The 24,641-nt window shown below is 35.5% G+C and overlaps 1 protein-coding gene across 21 annotated transcripts in view; it reads left to right on the top strand.

The window, feature by feature from the left end:
• The window catches only part of LOC131438867 (somatostatin receptor type 2-like), a 209,766-nt gene that overhangs the window by 119,272 nt on the left and 65,853 nt on the right, over nt 1–24,641 (top strand). For all 21 annotated transcript variants that reach the window (XM_058609225.1, XM_058609234.1, XM_058609218.1 and 18 more), the window contains one exon: nt 7,598–7,829. The gene's annotated coding sequence lies outside the window, so the exon portion shown is untranslated. The remainder of the gene's footprint in view (nt 1–7,597; nt 7,830–24,641) is intronic.

Consider the following 24,641-nt stretch of genomic DNA (forward strand, 5'->3'; position numbering starts at 1 on the left):
GGAGATGGCTAAACCGTTTCCTACAAACTCAGATTCATACGAAAAGTAATATACTCCCAAATAAGGTTCCTGAATTACGTTTGGATCCGACTTCTGATTACGGAACCACAGGGTGATATATGAAACGAAATTAAAATAATGCAACTCATTTTTCTCGTAGAATCGATCTAAGATTCAAATGAAATCGAAGAATCATCTATGATTCAAATGAGAGGTCTTAAAATCCTATCAAACATCTTACTTTTTAGTCTGATCCGACTTCTGGTTTGGGAGGTACAGGGTGATTAGTATAAAAATGTCCATTTCACATAAATCAGGTTTATCGGGTTTGCAGATTTGGATAGTCAATTACCAAATAAATTTATTTCAGTTTGAGCGGTATTCGTTTTTGGATTCGGAATGTACCCCCAAATTTTAATTCGCACTACAATTTCTCAAAGATGTCTACACACTCCTCAGGTGAATTTAACTGATTTCGGCTACACCTATTCTAGAATTCCGGTTCCAGTATCGAATCTTTTCTCAAAGCTCAATCATTTTCTCAAAAAGGCCAAATCGAACTTCAAAAACAAAAATTCAAAGCAAAGGACTTAAGGTCCCATACAAAATTGGTGAATTTTATCCGATTCTGGAATTATAGATGATGAGTTTTTAAAATTCATACCGATATAAAAGATGTAAATTGTTTGGCGTAATAATTTATGGAAATTCGAATCATTTTGGGCTATGCTATTTCCTGAATACCGGCTCTGGAAGTACCATAAATAAGGACGAAAAACTCTAAAGTGGAACTTACTTCAACATCTCATGGAATGTTCAATCGATTGTCAATTTGCCGTTTAAAACGACGATAATTAAAATAATGTCATGAGAACTAAAACACCTAAGAATATCTATGCAAAAGCACATACGGATTGATAAAAAAGGTATCATCTCACTGCTAGGTGGATTAATCACGTTTTTTTTTGTTATATTTAACATCGAATCGTCCACAACGTCACGCACTATTTTGAATAAAATCGATACAATATCAGTACGCGTCGAGTCAATGCAAACAAATAAATACGTATTCAATTACGGCTTAAATACCGCATGTATACGACCAATTCGTGTTGAACAAATATGTTCACACATGCAAACTTCCTATACGGTTATATAAAATGAAAATTAAAGCTCCAAAAACTTTTTTTTTTGCCATAACAGGGATGAGACATGTTTGATGTCAATCAAAATTTGGCTATAAGAAATAAGTTGAGAGAGCAGGTGCTTGTGCATATTTTGTTGGCATGAAATCGAGTTAACGGTATATACCACGTCGTACGTACGTGACAGGTGCCATCGATGTAGAAGTTTCAAAAATTCAAAGCTTACCTAGAAGCTAAACCATGAACCATGAAAGTGTGCCAATTATAACCTACAAAGTTTTCGGTTCTGTCGGAGGACAATGACAAACAGCAGATGAACGTACTCGAAAGTATCCTGGATTTGACAATATTTTTGTAATATGTTTTTAATGATGGATAAGAGATTATTTCAAACATCTAAATGAATTAGAAATCATCTGTTCGGATATTCCATTCTCATGGTGAGCGTTAGTTAATAAAATCCTAATATTGCTAATTGTACTTCTTGGTATAATTCTAGCTCTCGGTTGATTTTTTTTTTTTGCAAGAAAAAGAAACAGTCGGAAGCGCATTCGTGACTCATGACAGCAACTGGTAGATCGGAAGAGTTGAACCAACAAAAAGCTATCCAGCACCGACATCCGTTATCCCTTTTCTCATTCCACGTAGTGTTCCAGCATTGCAAACCTCTCACGCGATACCCCGGGTGTGTCTCCTGACGGTGTTGCACGTGGTGAAGAGGCTATGGTGTTCCGATGGCATTTTAAATATGCTAATGGGATGATTTCTGCTACAGTAGTAGTCTGACCCGCATGAAAACGGTCTTCTACAAACATAAAGCTAGAAACTTGCATATGAAGCCGTGTCAAATCACCCGGTAGGCAAGCGCCGACGGTGAATCTCTGCTCGGTCGTCTATTGATCTTAGCAGGCGATTGCATTCAATGTGCCGGGGGCATTTTCGGAGTGGCGGCCTCTCGTTATGGTAATGGGTATAAAATTTATTCCTCTCATTTTAAAGTCATTCCGGAAGTGTGATTCTGAGTGAATGTGTGTGAAAGTTGTTTACGTTGGCGGATGTTATGCCACCACATTGCAACTGACTTTCCTGATTGGAGCGGTTTTAGACAGCTCGAAGGAAAAACCTAAACCGTGCGGCAGAAAAAAAGCCTTTTTGGTAGAAACGATTAGAGGCTTGGCCGCACAACAAAACAAGTTGAACTTTCGAAAAGGATGGGGCAGGAAATGGAAAGTTTCTATTTCCTGACAACCATGACCGAATTCAATTTTGGGCGTTTTCCGCATCGTTAATCAAACGTCGCTATTGCTTGGTGAATTTCATCCTTAGCAATATTGATTGAAACAGTGGGATATCTCAGTTATTCTCTTATCAGGATGAATAATAACAATGTTATTGAAAGTATGATGGTTAGAGAGACCATTTCCATAGCAAACATATTTATTTGCTGATTCTACGAAGTCATAAATCGTGTATTCTGAAGTGCCATAAATAATAGAAGGTTGAATTGTAATCAACCTCTATCGAGATAGGATTAATACATATATAATACAATTTTTATACGGCTTGGAAAAAAACCAAAACACCGAACACGTTAAACTGAATGCAATATCGCTCAGTTTAACAATGGATAAATATTTTTGGTTTTCTGAAAATTTTGTCAGCTTGAAATGTTGTCAAATGTTTCGGTTGCCGTGTCGTGAAATTTTGGTAGACACGCAGATCTTGTATTACAGCTTGGGTGCTTCGGTGGAGGTTGTTAATTTTTAAAATATTCACATTCTGCTGTCCTGTAAAACGATTATTTATGTTCATTATTCGCAGGCCTACGCCGCTGGGGATGGAATATCCCATATATTGAAGAAACAAGCTGATAGCCATGCCTTTAATATCGATGACATACTGGTGATTAAAGTTTATGATCAATAAACATTCGATGAATAAGCAATTTATTGTAGGGTGCAATAATGAACAGTTCCGGTGTTACTCTGAGAGCAACAAAACTACACAGCACAAAGTATATTGGGATTTTACTTATAAAAAAATGTACGAGACTATTATTTTTTATACAACCGCTAGTTTTGCAAGGATTGTAGAAATTTAACATTTCATTCATGTGGTACATAATTATGAAAACTTCATATAAGATTGTTGTCATTAGTTTATAAAAGTACTAGTTTGATACAATCAATAACGTATAGTACACAGTGTAAGATTTTGAAGAAAATCGACAAATCGGAACTCGCCATATTGAATTTTGAGCCACCGTCAACCATCACTTTACAGCATCTATTCTTCGAACCAGTTCCGAGAATGTTCTGAGGTTTTAAAAAAAGAAAGAGAGACCGGGAGTGGTCATGTTGGATTTTTTTTTTTCATAAGATATATTTATTAAGGCACAATGCGTTAGCTCTATGGTGCCAAAGACATTTTCTAATAATAAGGATTGTGTATAATAAGGATTGTGCTGGCCTCTAATGTTTTACTGATGACGTTGCTACTCAATGGTAGTGGCCGTATGCTTGTCCGTATGGGTCCACGGAAGACACCCCCGAGTCAAAGACCCGGCCGGTGGCCCGCGTGCTAGTTATCGACAGGAGTGGTCCTCCGTTCTTGGGATCAGCCAGGTGACGTGAGAATGTATTTAAAATTGCCGCATCCTTCTGGGGACCGCGGAAAACACCCCCAGGCTGCGAAGACCCGGCGGGTGGCCCGCATGTTAGTAATCGACTGGAGCGGCTTTCCGTGGGCGATGATGGTGATGTTGCCGAATAGTATGAAGAAAACAAAAAAGAGAAGTAATTGTTGAGGAAAACGGATTGTTAAAGGGGGGTATGGAAACGAAATAACTAATGACGACAAATGTTTAGTTAGTTGACATCGAGATGGTGAAGAGACTGGGGAAAGGGGAGCGAAAAGTTAGTAACAGCTAAAAGATCTTGTTAGTATCGATAAAGATGGTAGACAGACGGGGGATTGGGAGAATCGGGCGGATGTTAGTGTCGAACCTATAGGTGAAGAGTATTCTTAGTCTCGAAAAGAGTAAGGAAAACTTTCTATGCCAAAAACAACGGATCACACTTGTATATTAATATGTTTAAGGTATTGGTAAATAAGAAGCATATAGAAACTATCCCGACTCGCCAACACAATGTTGGATATTGAAACTATTTCAAACGTCAAGTTCCGATGCCTTCTCATGAGATCCATTTCAAGTACTCATTTATGGCGTTTTCGTTTTTAATTTGCACTACACCGGTGCAGTGCTACACTGAGGCATGAATAAACGAACAAAAATGACGAAAACATAAACAGTAACCATTGACTACAATTAACGATTCCATTGCACAGAGCTACACCAAACTTTTGATGAGTGCTACACCAGTGGTATCGGTGCAGAAAAAGTGTAGCACTGGTGTAGTGCAATTGGTAAAAACGAACGGTTTAGGTGCAGTTTTCGCTACACCGGTGTAGTGCAATTTAAAAACGAAAACGACATTAGTAATATATTCAGAAGAATATTGATTAACCGGAAGTTGTCACCTTCAAACATCGGTTTCCATTATCTATTCTTAGAGTCCGTTCTGAAAACATTCATATTATGAGAAATACCGGGAGTCAAAAGCAAAGCCTTGGCATTACATTTCTTTCGTGGAATTTGACCTTTTTGTTTCACAGACCTCACACATGGTTCTTAGTGTTCAAAATCATTGTATGGCTAGTACTACGATCCTACCGACACTAAGGATTCTTCTAGGTTGCAAGAGCATTGTCCTATGCATTCAACCGCCAACCCGGACTAATACCGAATGTCACCATCTTGAAATTTGAAGAAGTTCAAAATTCATTTTGCGATACGGTACACATTTTCAATTTGGTTATCCTCAACCAACCGTTCGAAAACTGCTCGAATATACCAAACTAACTTTTTAAAACAAACTGTAGCTTAAAACTTCATCTAACAGGTCTTGAAACCCTTATACACCTTCTCGAAGAAACCATCTTAATTAGTCATGTAATCGTCATGATCATGAGTTATATGAATTTCAAAGCGCCGCCATGTGAGAGAATTGCTAAATTATGTTCAAACTATTTATATAACTTGGAATTAAAATGCCTTACTCTTTACTATACAGGGCCGGGTGTCAATTAATAAATGCAAAAAATACCTTTTTCTGTCATAATTTTAAACGATAATAACTCAGTCATTTGTTGATGGATTGATATAATTTAACAACCAACCGATTCGGAAGTATTTAACTTGAACATGTATGGTAACGTTGATGCAGTATATCAGTAGCATACTATTGAAAAATTGGTTTGTATCGACCTATGTTTTCATGAGCCAATCACAGCAAGCTATCATGATGCCATCTGTGTGCGGATGCCATTTTCCGGTAGCTGCACACTGTGTTCGCTTGATTCTACGGTAACTAGCTGGCCAATTTAGAACTATCTGAGATATATTTTTCCGACCTAATTTAATAAGCGCTTATATTTCGGTGATTTGTTGATGGATTTACCACATTTAACATGATTCAAAAGCATTTCTTCTGAATTGTGTGCTTAAAATGGATTGATTTGTAGACGTGGTGGTGCGCATACCGAAATCTCCATCTACGAGCGAAACGGTGGCTTGCAAATGGACTCAGCTCAAAGTTGTGTTATGAAGATAATCTTAGATCTTTTTTACTAAACGTGGTTAAACGCAATAAACTATCTTTCAGCATAAGCGCTTAGCTACTATTATTGAACCAAACCAGAGCTTAAAAATGTCACGCATTCTCAATGAAACCATTCCAACAGTCTCATTTTCCATGTTTTACTGTCTTATTCATAAATGACCGAAACCAGAACAAACGAAGAGAGACGAAGCATTTCCGTTTCTCATCTAAAAAATGAGAGAGCATAATTGCAAACGTCATTCTTTTCTCTACGACAAGACGAAACCAAACTCTGTATAAAATGTTCAAAACGACGTATGTAACAATGAGAGATTCTCTTTGTTTACTTTCTCTTTCGATTATTGCTAAATATTCTTGCTGTTTTTCGGTAATTTCTCCAGAGCAGATTAGAAGATGATATCTTTAGTTATTATTATCGGTAAATGATTGGAGAGAAGGATTGCTAAGAGTGCCGTAATAATCAAAAGAGAAAGTAAACAAAGAGAATCTCTCATTGTTACATACGTCGTTTTGAACATGTTATACAGAACTAACGTCTTCGCGGAGCATCAGCAGAAATTCAATTCTCATTCTTTCATCGATGTATTGAAGATCTGTGGCTATAAAAAGTGACTAAAATATGGCAAATCGAAGTAATTACATCCCAGAACTTCTTTGGAAACCAAAACTACCACAAATTCGAGCACCAACAGTTAAAACTTATTGTGAAACCTTTTTCTGGCATTTGCATTTCTCACAGCTTTGGTTGAATATCGAGACTGCATACTACGGGATTTCCACTGAAAACTGCAAATAACTGAAAAGGCAAATGAAAGAAAAAACACAATTTTGAAACTACTGTCCCGCTTATGTCAATGACTGGACATGGATTTCCTTGCAAGTGAAGATGAGAGTGACAGTAATTTCTTGTCATTTTCGTCTATTTTGAGTCAATGAAAATGACTTTTATTAGCTCTGAACCAAACCATAATCATGTAACCTAAATAAATGATTAGAATTTGATGTAGTCTTATGAAGCATGGCATTAGCACTGAAAATGGTTGGAATTCGTCTCGCCATCCGCTTGACGAGTCAGGTTGGTGTACAGTGCGGCACTGTATGCGGGCATGCCAAATATGTGTTCGTTTGTGTGAGAGTTCACTGCACTGCGATTTACTATTAATTTTGTTTCACCGGTAAATGATGTCGTTGCAGAAAACCCTCTACTTACCGAGTAGGCTAAGAATGAAAAAAAAAGGCATCACTATCGGTCTTGTCTCGTACACAACCCTGTAATCTTGTAGATTCATCAAGCAGTAGCGAAGAAAACTACTTTTGAGTTTTTCAACAATTACTGTTTTACTGAGATTGTAGATATAACCTTAAGGAATACCCAAAAGCAGCAACCAAATGGGGCCCTGAAGAACTAATTTCTACTAGTCTCTTACTGATATGTCAAAAAACTGGCTTTTACAATTGAATTGGTATATAAGGAGTTCTAGATGAGATAAAATTATGTACACATTTCCGTGTACCCAAAAAAAAACGAACAAACAGGAAACTAATAATTTTCCTTACAAGGATCAGCAGAGGTGATAATGTGATTAATTCAAGAAAAAATAAACATCGATTTTCACTCATTTAATTATTACGCTCGTTTATTTATTCCTCATCAATCTGTCCCATATATCACCCACCGGAACTGTTCCGGTATTACTTACAACCTTCGACAACCGTTATCTTTTTAACGTATTCTCTTCTATTCTCTTTCATCTCTTCGCACCGATTCAGGTTGACCCAGAAATGAACAAATTATGTTAGCACTTCCCTCGGTCCGGCCAAGCCTCGACAGCGTTGGACTCTCGTCTCATGCCCGTCGGGACACACCCGTGTGAGCTGTGTTTGTCTTATCAAGCTCGGAGCTAAGCAAACAAATTGCTGAAAGAACATAGCTCGAACCAGGTGTCATCCACAACCGAATCCATTTACCGTTGAGCAAAACGAATGTTCGAGTAGCGAAAAGGTAAGAAACACAATTATTTTACCATTCGTTTTTCGTTGTAGCTTCACGTCACCCACATTCTTGATGGCCACAGGCAGATTTTGGGGTTGAAATCTAGTTATCCGGTATGGACTATGAAACGAAAACAAACAATTTTCGTAGTAGGCGTATCGAATGGACCGACCGAATTCGTGCCGAAGGTGAACGGTTCGGTTTGGTTAGAATGGAAATTTCATTCACAGGTGTGGGTTTACCAGTTTCCGGTATGCTGTATGTTGAACTATGGGATTTCCCATTAGTTGCTGGACAATTAGATTCCAGGACCGGTAGGAAATTTGTTAGTTTGAGTTCCGTTCTTTTTCCCATCACTAATAATTTACGATCTCAAACATTCTATAATATGTTTCCGTTTCTGTTTTGTATGTTAATATATTTTTTTAATCTTTTACGCTTTTGTGATGAAATACTTTTAGTTTGGAAAAAATCAATAACTCAATACCACTGTTTTCGAATTATTGAATGTTCTAAGTTTTTTCATTGATCGGTCTTGTTTATTTCCGGATATGCTCAAGCAAAGCAATATCAGAACAGAGGAGTGCTTTGTGTACCCAAACGAGAACTGTTTTAGTAGCTTAGTACGGTAGTCCATGTTTGGCTGGCCACATGATGGTTTGGTTTTCTTCTGCTGAACGCTTAAACACGATGTAGAATACCACAGTATGGGGATTAGAATCTGAAGATAGTATTGATTTTTTCCGTGTCTATGGAAAGTAGTTTTGCAATCATTTTTGAAATGCACAACTATAGTTTGATATAACTCATTTGCACGAACGATGATGGGCTGTTCTAAAGACTGAACTCAAAAAATACCCACCGAAATGGTCGCAAGCAATTCATTTTTTTCAAACTTTACAAAATGCTGGTAATTTGAAGGGAAAAAACCTGTTTTAATCCACCTAGAGGTTTAATGATGCCTTTCTCATATTATCCATACTATCATATATAATACTGTGGTATTCTTCAACATAATTTTCTTCGATGCTTAAAAGAATAACCAAAATCGGTTTGTTTGACCGTCTACTAATAAAAACTATCAATTGGAAAAGATTTGAGGTTGATTTAGAAACCTTTATGGTTTTTTCCCATTTTCCCATTTTTTAACCCACTTTACCCTGTATTTCTGGATCAGGAAGTTACATACACACATACGCACATACGTATTTTGTTTCACCGGTTTAGGTGATGGTGTGCTATATTTAACATACTTTACCCTATAACTCCGGAACCAGAAGTCGGACCCGAATGAAATTCAGGAATTCCGTATGACACCGTGAGACCTTTCATTTGAATCTAACTTTGTGGAATCAGTCGAACCATCGCTGAGCAAAGTGAGTATGGATTTCACTCACTGGAATATATGACTACTATTTCCGGTGCTTCCGGAACCGGAGACCAGGAACCAGGATAGCTATCAATTTGTGGAGTTTTGAGTCCAGTTTAGAAAAAAATTTGCGGTTTTTGTTTCGCCGGTTTAAGTGACGGTGTACAATAATAAACACACTTTACCCTATAACTCCGGAACTGGAAGTCGCATCCGGATGAAATTCAGGAATTTCGTATGGCACCGTGAGACCTTTCATTTGAGTCAAAAAAATTGGATCAGAGGTCTCTGAGAAAATCGATTGCACGTTTTTAGTTCATTTTGCACATTTTACCCCATACCATTTAAATCTTATTTAAAGAAAATCGGTTGAGTGGTCTCTGAGAAAATCGAGTGTACTTTTTCTTCATTTTTTGCCGTTATTTCCGAACCGGAAGTCCGATCCAGGTAAAATTTAGTAGCATCCTATGGGACCAAGACACCTTTCATTTGAATCTAAGTTCGGTCCAGCCATCTCCGAGAAAATCGACTGCACATTTTTGTTACATAACAAGAAGTATTTCGCGAGCGCGTTGTACAGTTCTACAAACTGCACAGAAATCTCGGCAAAAAGTATACGGTACAACATTTTAAAAGCGAAAATGTTGCGGCTTCGACTCTATATCATATCCTAAAATCCCCAACAACTGCTCGCAAGCAAGGTAGTGGAAGACCAGCCAAAATAATGGACGCAAAAGGATTTCGTTCTCTTTCTCGTGCCTTCAACAACAAGGATTAACTGAGCCAACGGGATGCCGCAAACAAAATTCAACTGTTCTCACCAGTACATCTGCAAAATGTTGAAAAGAGTCGGAATAAAGTGCCGAAAAAAGACACGAGCCCCGGAATATACTGACGCACAGATTTCAACGCTGAAGTCCCAATGCCGCTGGTTGATTAAAAATTATTCCGGAAAAAGTTTTGTTTTGGACGACGAAAGTTATTTTCCACTTTCGAAGACGCAGATTCCTGGAAACGATCGATACTATTCAACGGATAGTTCTATTGCACCTCCGAACATAAAATATAAGTTTAAACATAAGTTTGAACAGAAAGTGATGCTGTACATTGCCATTTCCGAGAAAGATATTTCTAAGCCATGGTTCAAGCCCTCTGGTTTGGCAATCAATCAAGATGTGTACCAGAACGAATGTTTGAAGACAATTTTGATCCCGTTTCTTCGTTCCTGAATACCCATTTGATCTCATTCGTACCCAAAAACCACAACCCGACAAATCTGCCTTAGTGTCGCCCAATCGAAGATTTCTTCGGGGTCTTGAGCTCCTTGGTATACAAAAATAACTGGAGAGCCACGAATTGCTAACAGTTGTTTGGTAGAATCGAGAGATGCATTCGCAAAGTTGAAATGAAGGCCGTAGAACGCTCCTGTTCCGACATCAAACGGAAGCTTCGCCGAACATCCGATTACGGACCGTTTTCAAATGTTCACTAATTTTTTTTCAACAATGGACTATGTATGTTTAATTTCAATCAATCAGATCATCTTCAAGTATGTTTGTCTTTTTTTGACAGCTTGAGAAAGAAATTCCAAAATTTTAGTTGCCACCCGTTATGACATTCGGTCCTCCGAATGGTATATGACATTCGGCCTTCCCTCACAGTGATTGCACAACCTTTCTATATGAGAAAGGCAAAAAGCTTACTTTTTTACCCCCAAATTTAGGTGTCAGGTCGCGCTAGCAGTTCAATATAAACTGTTACGCACTGATGAGTTAAAGACGAAACGTAAAATCAATTTTAAGAACATGTTGATTAGGTTTCTAATTCATCGAATCTACACTCTCTAACTTTCCCGTGAACTACTCTTATAAAGTTTTGATAATGATTTCTATGAAAACTTTTATTCACTGATTCGTGAGTGGGACACAGACGGATTTTCCAAAACTATGCTTAAATTTTGGCAGACCTTCTTTTGCTCGCATACCATCCCGATAATTGACAGATAATAAAATTTCGCAAGCGCTATAGAGGTACTGCAGAATTCGTTTGAAAACTTCAACATTTTTTTCGAAGTCTACAGGATGAAGTTTTATATCCCAGTCGATTCAGTTCGAAAAATTGAGAAAATGTTAGTGTGTGTAACCAAAACGATGTGTTACCTTTCTCATATGGAAAAGATATGCACTCATGATGAAACCCGACTTTTGAACCGAGGCCCGGAGAACCAACTGTCATATACCATTCGACTCGATTCGTCGGTAACGCAAAATGTCTGTATGTTCAAACAAAAGTATGCGCTTAATTTTCTCGAAAATGGTTAGACTGACTTTCGCAAACATAAATCAAGGTATCCCACAGACTTCTCACCGCCACGTAATCTTCATACCGGCGAATTAAAGGAGAATTCTTAGTTGTGTAGCGTAAGCAATCATAATAATAATTTCTCTCACCGTAGATTTAAAAATTTACATACATTTACATACGGATTCATCCAAATTCGACTTTCGATGAATTACAAAAAGAAGTGTGTTTAAAATTTGAACAGTCATTTAGACAGAAACAATACAGAAGACGTAATATTTGTTTTCTGAATTTGGCTCAATACTGTTTCGATTTGTAGGTTATGACAGTTGATGGCTAAACGAACTGATTTCGGCTATACCGGTTCCCAGCTTCCGGTTCCGGAAGTACCGAAAATAGTGTTCATAAATTCCGGAACGGAATTCTTTTCATATTCGTCAGAAATAGCAGAGCCGATTTTCACAAGCTTGGGAATGAAATAAAAGTTCTGTATCCGATCTTTGGTTCCGTAATAACAGGGTGAAGCGTGATGAAAATTTGAAACCAACCGAACAAACTTTCTTGTTTTTATTCAGAACTCATTGAAATGTCCTTTCAAGAGTACCACATTAATATTTATGAGAAAATAATAAGTTTGATAATCAACACTAGGTGGGCTAAAACCGGTTATTTGTTTTATTTTGCTCTGTTAAGACGTAAGTCGTCTTAAAATTAGTTTGAAGTTGTATCAGGATGATAATGAAGGATATAGCAGAACGAAAAATGTTCGAGGAAATCATCATCAGAGTTAGTGATTGAACTGTATGTTTTAATCTTGTAAAATCTGCGTTACTGATATTTTAATCCGTGGCACATTCGCTTACGTGTTCACAGTAATTTCAAACATCAATTATACTTATTACTGAAACATAGTACAAAGCAATAATATGTATGAATATATTGGCGATAATTTTCCAACTGTAACAACTGCATCGTTTCCTGAACCTAAACAAACTTGTAACAAATGATGCTCCATATTTGAAGACTGTCTCAGAAAGTATGGACGCAACATTAGCTACTTAGCCATTGTAGACTAGCAGGCGCACCTTTTTGCGAACGTTCCTCATTAAATTCCGTACAGACTTCTTGGCGACAAGTTTTGACACTTTTTTCCAATCTTTTTCGAACTGTTGAATGGTTTCGGGCGCCGAGACATGTTTCCTAAGATGCACCTTCGTTAATGTCCAAAATTGCTCAATTGGTCGAAGTTGTGGACAATTTGGTGGATTCATGTCTTTTGGGACGAAAGTGACATTTATGGTAGTATACCATTCTACCGTTGAATTGGAGTAGTGGGAAGATGCAAGAGCTGGCCAGAAGACAACAGGATCCTTGTGACTTCGATTCATGGGTAGAAGTCGTTTTTGTAAACATTCCTTGATGTTTATTTCGCTGTTTATTGAAGCAGTGGTGATGAAGGGTTTCGAAATCTTACCGCAGCTACAAATTGCTTGCCAGACCATAGCTTTCTTACCAATCTTTTCGACTTCAATCAATGTTTCGGACTAGTTTAACACTTGCCCTTCTCGCACCGTATAATATTGTGGTCTCGGCAAGGATTTGTAATCGAGTTTCACGTAGGTTTCGTCGTCCATGATTATGCAGTTCAAATTTCCTTTCGAAGCTTTCGAAAGCTCGGCCTGATCGATGTTTCTTGTTTCGGACTACGTCTTGGTTGTTTCTGCTTCTTATAGGTTCGAAGATTCAAACGTTCTTTCGCACGAAGAACATTTGACTTCGAAATGCCCACTTTTTTGTCACATCCCGAACTGAAACCTCCTTCTTTTGCTCGAACGCCTTCAATATACGTTTATCCAACTGAGGGTTAGCAGGACCTTTTTTTCGACCCGTTTTCGGTTTATTCTCAAAGGTGTTATCCTCATGGAACTTCCTGATTGCATTTCGTACGGCCTTTTCACTTACTCCTTCCATTTTGCTATCTTTCTAAGTGACATTTCGAAACAAACTAATGACAACGTATAAACAACGGCATAGGTGGTTAGAGAAGAGTGTAAACAACAGAACGTAGCCAAAAAAATTGACAGATTCTGAACCATTGCGAAATGGCAGCGGTTTTTTTTTTGCGTCCATACTTTCTGGGACAGTCTTTATTACCAATGGAACAAAATTAACTTGTTTGCGCTTTTGAGACTACACAATCTAGACATACTCCAAGTTTAGATTACTATTTGTTACAACTTGTTAACACTCCTAATACCAAGCCTAAAAAAGTTACGCGAAGCACCAAGCCTCAAAAAAAGTTGGAACGGTAACTTTGAGCTATCATAGCTCAGTTGTTACTTGACCAATTTCGATAAATTTTCCACCCTCGAATTTTGTGAAGTTTGTAGATTATTTTAGGTATATCATTATTGACGATCTTTTAGGAAAAACTAATGAAAATCAGATTTTTCCCGTTCCAAGTTTTTTTTCAAGCTCAAAACGTGCCCTATCTGCATTCATGCGGCACCTGCATCGCGAATTGGATATTGAAAACTTTAACTTTACCGAGTCATAACTTTGTTGTTAGTCAACCGATCTTCAAAATATGTTCACCATTGGAAAGGTAATACTTCCAGAAATAAAATGCACTGAAAAAAAACTAAAAATAGGGTTGTCTACCCAAAGTTATTATGAAAATTGTAAAAAGATGACCTAAGAAAAGGTGAGACTTTTTACAATGATCGTAAATATCTCGAAATTCAAAGCGATGACCTATATATTTTTATACATCATTCGATTGCTAGTGATACCAGCTAAAATTTTCGCTCAACTACCATTCCTGCACAATCAAAAGAAAACATTAAACAATCGATGAATTTATAAATATATATGAATTTTTCATTTTTTTTCACATGTTTGTATATAACTCAAAAATTAAAGCGATGACATGTACATTTTTTTGATTCAGAATATTGGAATCATTACCAGAAACAATGTATTGATGATCAAAATTATATATCCGTTCAAAGAATCTCAAGAAATTTGGTACAAATACAGAGAATTTCTATTATTGGGAAAATTTTCCCAAAAAAAAAAGCAAATCAAAACTTTGAAATTTTATGACATACATTTTTTTATTATTTTAGTTGGAAATTTATTATAAACAAAATTTACAAAAAAAAACTGAAACTTGGATTTCACTGAAAAATTTAAATTTTTTTGTAAATAACCTAAAACTCTAAAAATAGTTATATTTTTGTATTGGACAAACGATCTAAACAATTTTTATGCACAACCCAAACGCAATTGATAACTACTAAAATTCTGATTTTGTTGTAGGTTTGCTGTAGAATTTCAAAAAATAGGTAAAAGATCGGAAGTTTTAAAATTTCCGAGTTAAATTGCATTGCACAGTGGTCCGGATCCACAATTTAGGTAGACAAAAACATTTGTGACTTAACCTTATACTATAGAGCTATGATGTCTTCAAAACAAATGATCAGTGAAGATAAGCCATATGTCGATGTACATGGTATTAGGGTGGCTCTTATTATTAAGGTGATCCAAAACTTATTTTCCAGATGTATTGAGGTAGAGGACAGCATTCTTCGGCAAAATTGTAGATAAACTTATATCGAGCAGCTTTGCTGAGTACACCATAGTAGTATCTGCAACGGTTTTAGTGTTACAGCTATTTTTAAAAAGCAACTTAGGGTGTTCCTAAAAAAATCCGATTTTTTGCTCTAGCATTTATATTTTTCTCTTTTCGTATAGGTATCTTTGAACATCTTTTAGAGTTTGTTAAAACCAATTTTTTAATGACTGGCGTATTCAGGTAGCGTTTCCTTAACCGAAGTTATGAGCAAAAATAGTTCAAAAACAGGTTTTTTTTAAACTGCTATATCTAACATTGAAGCAAATGAAAAAAAATCCGTTTCTTGTATTTGAAACAAAATATTTTCGAGCATGTTTGTAAAATAAGGCGGAGGAGATATTTTTTAAACATTTTTTAAATTATTTTTATACATTGGGTTTTTTCATTGAAAAATATTCGCATTCTTCGGGGAATGCAGAATGGTGTCGCTTTTGTAAAATCTCTAAGGCCTCTCGGTGGTTGGAGGTTTAATCAACTGCGTTTTGGCACCTGCAGATCGTTCAGCGTCCTTTCGGGGATGCAGGACGATTTATTTCTTTATGTTGTGTGCTGTTTTCCCACCTCACCCAATTCCCAATTCCCTTCCATGTTTCTTTTATTCTTCCCTTCCCATCAGGAAGTTGATTAGAAGCTGCGGCAAAGCACAAATCTCCAAATAACTAGGGGAATATGCCACTTGAGCCAATTAGTTCTGATAACATAGGTGTAGGGTTTCATTCAGTAAAAAGCATTCAAACGAAAAGGTTGTTTTTCGAGACGAAGACAACTTTAAGCTGCAAATAGATTGGTTGGTTGTTGCTAATCGCAAAGGCTGCTCAAAGCCAATATTCGGGGCGATTCCAGATTCATAAGTGGAACCTGAAATAGTGGAACTCACTTCACTGAGAAAGATGGCCTAACCGATTTGAGAACTGTTTCATTTTGTAGGTTACACTAGTTCATGCACTAGCTTTCATGTTTTTCAAAGATCAAACAAAACTGTTTGAAGAATATACTTTTTATATGAGAATAAAAGAAATATAAGAAAGGCATCATTTCACAACTAGGTGGATAAAATCAAGTTTTACTTAATTTTGTGTGATTTTTTGTGCTAAATTCAGAATTCTACTTTTTATGAATTGTTTACTAATAGAAAATTCAAAAAAATTTCGAACTCTATACATTCCGAAATGATTCTAAGTTTGTGATATTTAAATTTTAATATTCTATCGATTATAATTGATATTGTTTAGGATAGCGGAAAATTTAAGATACATGTTTTTGTTCTTAATTGTTTGTAAAACAAAAATCAAACAATAATTTTTTTTTAATTGTAGTTGGTTTCTTTTGCCATGGGTTAGTATATGAAATTCATATAATTTTACGTTCTATTTCTTATTGTACAGCCATTGAAATAATTTAAAATTTTCGTGTTGTCACAAAATTTATTTTATTAATAGAAACAAATTCTACGTCTCTTTGAAACAGATGAAATCAAAACGGATTCCAATATTTTCACTTTGATTTGCAGAAACGTTGGATCGCAATATATATCAGAAATTTTGAAATTTCCGATCTTCTACCGATTTTTTGAGATTTTACGGAAAACCTAAAACAAAAAACCTAATTTGAGTAGTTATCAATTCCATTTGGGTTGTGCATAAAAATTGTCCAATACAAAAACATAATTATTTTTGGAGTTTAGGTATATTTACCAAAATTTTTAAGATTTTCAGTGAAATCCAAGTTTCAGTTTTTTTGTAAAATTTGTTCATAAGAAATTTCCAACTAAAATAATAAAAAAATATATGTTATAAAATTTCAAAATTTTTGATTTGTTTTTTTTTTTGCAAAATTTTCCCAATAATAGAAATTCTCTGTATTTGTACCAAATTTTTTGAGATTCTTTGAACGGATATATAATTTTGATCATCAGTACATTGTTTCTGGTAATGATTCCAATATTCTGAATAAAAAAAAATGTACATGTCATCGCTTTAATTTTCGAGTTATATACAAACATGTGAAAAAAAAATGAAAAATTCATATATATTTATAAATTCATCGATTGTTTAATGTTTTCTTTTGATTGTGCAGGAATGGTAGTTGAGCAAAAATTGTAGCTGGTATCACTAGCAATCGAATGATGTATAAAAATATATAGGTCACCGCTTTGAATTTCGAGATATTTACGATCATTGTAAAAAGTCTCATCTTTTCTTAGGACATCTATCTACAGTTTTCATTATAACTTTGGGTAGACAACCCTATTTTTAGTTTTTTTCAGTGCATTTTATTTTTGGAAGTAGTACCTTTCCAATGGTGAACCAATTTTGAAGATCGGTTGACTAACAACATAGTTATGACTCGGTAAAGTTGAAGTATTCAATATTTTCTATGCGACGTTTTAGCCAAAGGAACGAAAATTGGGAAGCAGATAGGGCATATTGGGCGCGTGAAAAAAACTTGGAACGGGAAAAATCAAATTTTCATTGGTTTTCCTTTACCAATCGTCTGCTACAAAGTTTTGGAATCAATCTACGAACTTCACAAAATTCGAGGGTGTAAAATTTATTGAGATTCGTTGAAAAACAGCTGAGCTATAACAGCTCAAAGTTACCGTTCCAACTTTTTTTGAGGCTTGGTATTTGGAGTGTTAATAAACAACCAGCTGCATGTAGGTTAAATTTTACAAAAAAAAATGGCGAGTTATTAAAAAAATGAATAATTATTCAATACATTTGGATGAAGTTATTTAGTTGAGTTGAGTTTAGGTTACAGAAATGATTTTTAATAATAGGAGAGAACGAGACTGGTTGGACGAGTGTGTTTTATGAACAGGCTATTGTGCGCAATCACGACATCTGCCGTGATTTTGGATTAATACCCGTAATGTCGCCCATGTAGGGGAGAGGTGGCGGTTAGTGCGCACCTAAGCTTTTTGAAGTATTACAAATAAAATATTACGAATACAATTCTTATATTGCTTAAGAGCATGAAACCATGCACAAAATGGTAGTGGTTTGTTCCTCATAGTGCACAAGGGTAAGGTAAAAGTGTGCAGTAATACACAATTATGTGCACAATGAATTTTCCGTAATACTTCGTTTGGGTCGAAAAACTGTTACTAAAACAAGAAAAAACGTGATTATATTAGGAAGAAAACTTAAACACGTAGAATAAATCGTGTAAATTTACGTCTTCTGAGACCGACATATTCGAGAATAAAAATGATAGTTTTTTACAGTTAATCAAACACAATTTAAATGCATTTCGATATTTATTTACTTACTCAAACATGTGAGTTTTCATATCTGCATGAAAAGTGCGGTATGTTTGACGTACATTTAAATCATTGTTGTAAAATTCAATCATTTACGTCACCTGTAAATTACATATTTTTTACTGTTTATTTTCTAATGACAGATTTTATATTTACGTCTGTTGTATTGATAAAAAATTAACAGGAAAGGTGGAATGTAGCCGAATGAAGTTGTTAGGGCCAACTATCAATGATTATTGTAAGTAAGTTTACCACTACATTAACAGGAGCCAACAATGAGATTCGTACTAATATGTACCGCGCACTATTTCCCACCTTTTCCCTACCGACATACTTTTAGGCGATTCTGTGTTGTCGTTTCTATCAGAGCACGTTTGTTCTTTCTTCGGCACTGATGAGTAAATTTCTTTTTTTGTTAAGTAATATGTGTAACGCACAGCAATTTACATCTTTTTTCAAAAAACGTGGTACCACTGAAAAGAGTATCCACCCCCCTATAAAATGGTGGCCCTTATTACCGATGTCACTACATGGTGAAAAACAAGTGAAGTGACTGTGACCCTTATTATTGGTATCACTTCATGGTGGAAATCAAATGGTCCTTATTACGGAAGTCGCTTTTGAGACAATGAACTTGATGTCATTATGAACATCAATCCACCAACATTTTGTTGGAAAAATTAGTTTTTTCCACCACAGTGATCACTTCACTATGTGTGATACCAGTAATAGGTAAAATCAAATGAAGTGAATGTGAAAGTGGAGTGAGAACGGTAATAAGGGCCGGTATAAGGTTTCCTATGTAACCTTACTTTTAGATGATTCCAATATTTTAAATGCCATCCAAACTGTTAGCATTTGAAGTCCTTGATAGGATAGATGTAGGCCTCTCTGAAAGGATGAAATGATAACATCGAGAGTTGTGAAAAGTTCACCAATGCCGAAACTAAGCCTAAAATAATTGAAAAAACTAAAAGGTAAGGAGCGGAGTTTATTTTACGTTTCTTTACAATACAAAATGGTGAAAACAAACTTTTGCTTTCGCTAATAAACGTTTTGCTTTGATGTGTTTCACCTATTTCATCAAACTCGGCCAACCCACCTCCAACAAATGCCCTGAAATTTTACCCTGATTTTTTTTTCAGGAATGAAATCATGTGCGTTTATCAAAGAGTCTAACCAGAATGAATACAGAAACTCCAAAAGCAAAACTCGGCTAACCAGCCAGATCGCCTCTACGGCATTAAAACCGCACCATGTTGAGAATCCACAAAATAAAAATAATCGCATAAATTCGGCAATCAATTTTTTTTGATTGCCGAATTTATGTGATTATTTTTTCACTTATTTTTAAGATTTTTATGCTACAAATCTCATAACTTCGCATATCGTTACGTAAATCTCGTTTCAATCCATAAAGTGGAATGATGATGATTTTATGGCACTTGAATGAAAATAAGTAAATAGAAAATTGACTAAAGAAATCTCCAATTTTTTTAAATTCTCAACAATTTTTGCACAGCCACTTGAGATGATCAATTAACAAAATTTTAACACTCGATCGGGTGACTACTCTGGGAAAATGACAATATCAGCTTACAGGACCATAAGTCCTTTCAGTTGGATTTAAGATTATGGAAAACGGTCAGCCATCTCATAAAAATCGAGATGAGTTTCATTTTGGAGTGCTCGATCGACATCGGTTTTTTAGGCTAGAATTCAACGCTGCCTAAAAATATGAATCTTTTTAAGTCCGATTTAATCGTGAACCATTTCATGAATAAATTTAACTTCTGGGTAAAACTAAGTTACTTACTCCATTGTAAAAAATAAGCCTACTTGAGAACATAATTGTTTTTGATAGTTCGAAAGTGATTTTGAGATACTGGAAAAGTTCTTGCAAAATGTGCATGTTTCTTCATAAAATCACTTCTGTGTATTTTTTTGTATACTATCCGAAAAAAAATCTAACATGAAGTATTGTTACTCGAAGCAAGTTTTTCTCGAGACGCTCGAAATAACCAAAATGTTCAACGCTAACATCAATCGCTACAATCAATCGCGAAGTGATTTACAGCCTTAAAATACTTTTTTCGATTTTTTATGCATCGTCATTTGAAGTAATGTTTTATAATTTTTGACACTCATCACTCTATAATTTGTCAATCGGGAATTGGATTCGACTGAAAGACAATATGTATTGAAGCGACATTGGCTTCTTTGAGAAATCGAAATGAGTCACTTTTTGACTACCACTTACACACGGAAACGGAGTCCCGATATCGGTTAAAGTAAAAGCAGTAAGTTTCTTTCGAGTTTCAAAGTTTTATTTTTTTAATAAGCACACCCAAGAGACACAGAGATGAAATCTACCACATGAAAAGATATTAAATAATTAATATGGGACTGGCCTCACAGAATGATCCGGTTTTTTTTTTTTTTTTTTTTTTATTCAACAATATAATATAATTTTTTAGGCACACTGCTTAAGCTCTAAGATGCCGGCTTTTTCTAATTTTAGTTAACGACTAATATAAAACTGTAATATTGGTGTTGAAATTGTCTATTCTCGAGAAACCAGTCTACAGCTGGCAATCCGCAGTGGTTGATGAACTGAATATAGCGTGTGTCTTCCAGATGACGTTGGTAAATATTTATGCTGGCCGCATCCTTTGGTCCGTATGGGTCCGCGGCGAATGATCCGGTTGACATTATAAAAGATTTGAATTCACCTTGGAGTTCGACCTTGCCATTTAGATAACTCGAGAAACATGGAGCTTTTTGTTGATGAGTTGATGTGATCAGGAAGCATTTTCTTATTCTATCCTACGCCATGACAACAGGTAATTTTTGACGAGGGTTAGCTGGTGCAATATTTCTGCTTCAATATTGTCCCCATTTTTTCCCAGCTTTGATACAAAACAACGACTCGAACTAAACCAAAGGTGGATTGTGAACCACCTACAGAAGAAGAAAAGTGCTTAAATTTTTGATTCAGGTTGCTTTGAAGATAAATCATGCGTCAGCTACGAGAATATTTCCACAGGTGATGTGTGAAATCTTTTATCTGAAAAGGCTATGGGTAAAAGCTGTGAATGCTGGGATCCCATAATTTAAAGTGGAATAAGATGTTTTTGGATCATTTTAGCAGACCATGGATGCATTATGGCAAGTTTTCAATATTCTGCAAATTTATTAGCCTTTGAGGAAACCTCTTTTTAGGTGAAATTATCTAAATTTGTCACTAATTGGCGTAGATGGTCCAATAGGTAGGTCTGATATCTTACGACAGGAGCCCCATTTTCTACTTGCTTATATTTTGTTATTTTGGGAAGGTTTTACAGCAACAAAATGGCAAATTTTTTGGCGAAAAATCGTAGTTTTAACTTTAAACAACTACCAAAAATTTAAAATATTAGAAAAATAATAAACAGAAACGTTGGAGTCTAGAAAAACATCTACTCTATCTAGACAGTTCGAAAAATGCTTGTGATTTTACATCTTATCAGATGCACATAAATGGAGCGTCATATTTTACACAAATTTATATTCAAGAACATGAAAAATTGTGTGATTTGAAAATTACACTGCTTTAAAACGAATGGAATAAAAATTAAAAGATCGACAGCAACAACGCGACTTGAACCGAAAAACATTAGACCACAAAACACACCAGTTAGTCGACCGAGCCAAAGAAGCACATATCTGCTTGGCTGGTAAATCATGCATATAAATTCATACAGTCTCACTTGCTAGCCGAGTGCAAATTACTCTCGGAACCAGTAAATTTCTGTATGAATGGAATATTGCGTCATTTGAGAAGTTAAGTAGTTATGAATTGTATCGTTTGTAGAATTATGTCACCTATAAAATTCATAATTTCTTTCTGTGTATGCTGATTTGATTTGTTGACTTCTGATTATATACAGTGAAAACCGCAAATAATGATTTTTAAGATGCGTCTTCAAGAATACCTTTCCACCAACTTATGTCTCAATATTTTTTCACGAAAAAATTCGAATGTTGTTTGAATGATGCTTGCATGTATTGTGCAAAACGTTTGAATTTATTTTGTTGAACGATAGTTCTGTGAAAAATTGGTAAAAATGATGTTTTTTCATCATTTAGACCGTACACCTCCCCTCCCCCTTAAGTAAGAGCGTGTCCCGCATAGTTTTGAAATAGTTTATTTAATAACAGTTTTTGACTTAAGCAAACAATAAATACATTCTGAAGTAAAGCTCTTACAGTTTAATGAGTAAGTGATCTCACCACCAGCATCAATTATTGCTTGACATCGCCGAGGCATATTTTCCACTAAATTTTCGGTGTATTGCTTCTCAAATGAGTCGTAGTTGTCCGGAGAGCTGCTTCAAAGTGTAAGTATGTTTTCCACGGAGCTTCTGCTTAATGCAGGCCCAGACGTTTTCGATAGGATTTGCATCAGGCGATTGTGAAGACCAATCAAGGGCCATCTCGCCGAATGGGTCATTTCGCTGAATTTAACGAAACCCATTTCGCCGAAATGGTCAATTCGTCGAATACTTTCATTGTCTTAGTATCGTAATTGTAATTAATTTAAAACTAATACAAATGAAAGATTACGGTGTATACTCCCGTTTTGATGACCGACAATCGTGCTTCTGAAATATTCCAGAGAGACTTGAATATTTTTGAACTGAAGACTGATTTTTCTCTAAGCTGACAGGGTCTGCTATTACATTAATATCAAGACACTGGAAAACAAATAATCACATTGCAGTTACGTGAAAAGTTATGTGAATATTTTCCACCCAGCTTTGCTAGTCTTTGATGGAGTGCCCTTTAGAACCTATTTAATGTATTATCCAGTGAGAGTGACGTGTTTCATAAATAAAAAATAGCGGGAGCTCATATCACATTCTACTAGATAGACAATGGTCGTTTTAAATATTGCCAAAAGCTACATGCAATTTAAATATATTGCACTTACTGTTGTGGCAACATTTGTCTTAAATTATACTATCTTCTGTGATAATCTGTAGAAATTGACATGAAAGCTTGACTACAATCACCTAAAGCAAAGATGAAGATTTTCTTACATTATAGTATAAACGAAAAAAATTATTTCAGAAAACAAAAACTTTACACAAGAAAGTTCCAAGGACGTGGGGGTGGGCTGGATCATCTATTAACTGTCAATATCTGCAAAGTTGAGAAATTTAGTTTGCAGAAAAACACAAATCTTTTCCCCTTGTAAACTTCAAATGAATTTCTTAGCAACAGATCTAGCCGGATCAGCACGCAAAAACTGCTCCCAATCAGAAATTAAATTTATAGAAACTGTTTGAAAGGGTTTGTATTGAAGACGATTCTCCCAAAATTTATACCCTCTAACTGCCATATTCATAGAGTTATGGTAGTTTTTTTGAGCATTTTATTGAAATTTTGGATTATTTGATGCATATATATGCATATATTTCATGTAAAAAAATATTATTCAAAATATTCGATTTTTTTTATTCGCATATCAGACTCAAATCAATCGAAAAATCTTGTGCCTCCATCAAATTATCATCAGATGGAGACACATAGTATTTAGTTCTTAAATCATACACCACATGCCTTAAGAACAAAATACCGTGCGTTTTCATAAGCAACTTGAGTTCAGGGCTTGGGTAGTTTTCTTATCTATTCTTTTAATCTTTTGAGAATAATCTAATCTGGATGAGAAATCTTCTTTCATATTATGTATCGTTCTTTAACACTATAAGTTGTGATGAGCTCAATTCAAACGCGTTTCTCATTGCTTTTTCTAATGAGGTGATTCGTTAGCAAAGCTTTCGTTGAAAGTATTCCGCTTAGTTATTGTTTGTAGTTTTCTTCATTTCATACGCTTCGTTTACAAACATAAAATCAATTATGAATTTAGTTTAGTGGCTTTCGAATAACCAAGTCGGAATTCTTTTTGGATCAGACGTCTTGGTTGGTTTTTAGTTGAAATACTTGAAAATAGCCAGGTATAACCTGATAGCCAGGAAGGTAGAAGATCAGGGCTAAAGAAACTTCAAATTTGTCTTGAAAATTTTAGGATGAGAGTAGCTACAAAGTATGAAGTTTCACTGTGAGATAAATCGAGGATCACTAAACTAGAGCGATACTAGATTTTCTAATATTTAGATCATATCACCTACCAAGATAAATCCTGATCATTTCCTCGTCCCACTAGTACCATTCCTTTCCTGTGACACTTGTGGTGATGCTGAGAATTCC

Source organism: Malaya genurostris, chromosome 3 (assembly GCF_030247185.1).
Source record: "Malaya genurostris strain Urasoe2022 chromosome 3, Malgen_1.1, whole genome shotgun sequence".
In the NCBI taxonomy this organism is placed as follows: Eukaryota; Metazoa; Arthropoda; class Insecta; order Diptera; family Culicidae; genus Malaya; species Malaya genurostris.